We start from the raw sequence: 2,479 nt of genomic DNA, 5'->3' as shown, positions 1-2,479 counted from the left end.
AAGAGAGAAAGAGAGGGAAAGAAAAAGTGCAGTAAAATATTCAGCGATGTTTCTAATCTGCTTTGAATGTGGTGTGTTAAAGATATTAATTCCATCTTTCCAACCTCTGGGACAAATGAGTATGGAACATGTAAATTTCTGAAAAAATGCACAATTTTAAATATTGAGTTCAGCATATTATATAAAAAATAGATATTGAGAAGCAAAGATCAGATTTAAAGATCATTTTAATAACAGGCTTTATTTCAGATCTATAATATATATATTCTATAAAAATAATGCATTAAAAGTATTAGTTAGCCTATTTTTGACCATTTGTGTCTCTGTAGTGCTATTCCAAGTGACCTTTTTTTTTTTAACAGTGTACATTTAGTTTTAATGGTTCAGCTCGTCTTCAGTCATCAATAGGGAGCCTTGTTACCATGGTGACAGACAGATGGATTAATGCAATGTTTAGGGAGATACAGTAGTGCCAAATTTTTATATATATGGTAAGCTGTAATGTATTGCATACACAAAAGGGCATGCATGCAGAAAATTTCAGGAACGGTCTTCAATATGCACAGAATGTCTTGACACAATATTCCCACTATCTTCTGCCAGAAAGTGGCCATCTAGCTCCCACTTTATGCTCTTGAAAAATACCCTGTTGGAGTCACAGACTCCAGTTGCTCTGGAAACTTAAACTGAATGTCTGATGAGAGTGGAAAGGGCTGTGTTCAACACCTGACGTGTCGGGTGCATGCACTAGGCCACGAAGCTGCCAGTCATCTGGGAATGGCTGTCTGTAATCCACTCCTTGAAATGCAGCCTGACATCTTCAGCTGACACCTTTCCATGTGCCTGTTTACTTTATCCACTGCAGGTCTCATTCATGAGAAAGAAATACGAGATATACAAAAAACTTGGGATTTTAACAAAGCACAAACAGATTGTGTGTGGAGAAATCCTTCTTAAAACTTTCACAGTTCCTTAACTTGTAAACCTTTAATGACCTGCACCTTCCTCACCCATCTCACTCCCTTCCCTAGAGCTGCTAATGAGCTTTCCTGTTTTCAAAGTATTAGATTAGTGGTTCATGTCTCGCAGACACCCTCAGACGAAAATGAAATTAATACAGGAAGAAAATGTGTGACAGTCATGCTATGAATTCCTGTCATTCAGACTGTGAATTCCCCCATGCTCATAGAACTAGGAAATTATGCTAGTTGCATTGTTTTATTTTATTATATTTTACTTTATTTGCTGTCCAACTCTTGAATCATTCTGTCATTGCCAAACATCTTCAATGCAGAAACCTATCATAAGATGCTACTGAAAAGTCAAGTAATTTTAAAAGACAATTTGACCTGCCAAGTGAAATTCTGGCACAAACTTAATGCTCTTAAAAATATTTTAGATGTGAAATCAGAATTGCTTTATCCAGAATACAATATTAATTTAGGTAACAAGACTAATTTCATAAGAAATGTTTTCTACCCATCTGCACAAAGTGATAATTATAATTCATTGGGAACCTAGCCTAATATCAGCTCTCCTTCCAGGCCTTTTAGATCGTAATATTAAACTATAGCAATTAAGCTTATGAATGACTGCAAAAAGGGCCTTTGGATATGACTGCACTGAAGCCAATTAAGAAAAATATACATCTTGTATTCCTGACAATTAATTTTACAGTTGGCTTTCTCAGCAGGTGACGTACTACTAGCATACACAAGTCAAGTTTATAGTGGCCACCTCCCCACAATAAATGACATGCCAGTCCAATTTCTTCCTCTGCAGCACATGCCACTGTAGAGGGTCCCCAAATTGGTGTCACTGGCCATATGAGCATGGCCAGTGGCATGGGGTGGGCACAGCAGCCTTCCCACAGGGACATGCCACGCAGCAGCTTCTGAGGGACCCTCTGCTGCCCAGCGGTGCATGCCAGCAGCACACCCCTCCCACCCTGCAGCCACCAATGTGTGGGGTTTTACATCAGAGCCAAGCTTGAAGTTACCCTTGCCCATGAACATATTCGTGGAAGAGGCAAACCAGACACCCAGGTCTTGGTGCAACCTCCTTCCCAAAGCAGGTTCAAGCTGTGTGCTCAGAGCACCTCACTCATGGCTTTGTCCTCATGAAATCTTCCTTAAAGGAACCTGTACAGTCTTTCCAGGGAGTCTGATCTGAGCCTGACTGTCCTTGTGGGAACCTGCTAGTTACAAGTCATCTCCCAGAGCCACAGAAGGTAACACACAGGATGGACAACTCTATCTATTGGACTGTCACTGAGAGAGGCTTCCTTCATCTTGCCAACTGTAATTCTGGAAGTTTCCCGTTCTGGCCACGTTCTGCCAGGCTGTCACCCAGCAGAACCCGGTCAGATGGTCTGGTGGTTAAGGACTCCTGCTGCTATCTCAGCCTGCAGCATCCAGTAACAGTGGCTGAGACGCAAGTACTAGGTCAGTGACACAATGAAAATAATAATTAATTTTTG

This window comes from Cyanistes caeruleus, chromosome 2 (assembly GCF_971803275.1).
Source record: "Cyanistes caeruleus chromosome 2, bCyaCae1.hap1.1, whole genome shotgun sequence".
Taxonomy (NCBI): domain Eukaryota; kingdom Metazoa; phylum Chordata; class Aves; order Passeriformes; family Paridae; genus Cyanistes; species Cyanistes caeruleus.
Note: the sequence above shows the minus strand (reverse complement) of the source record.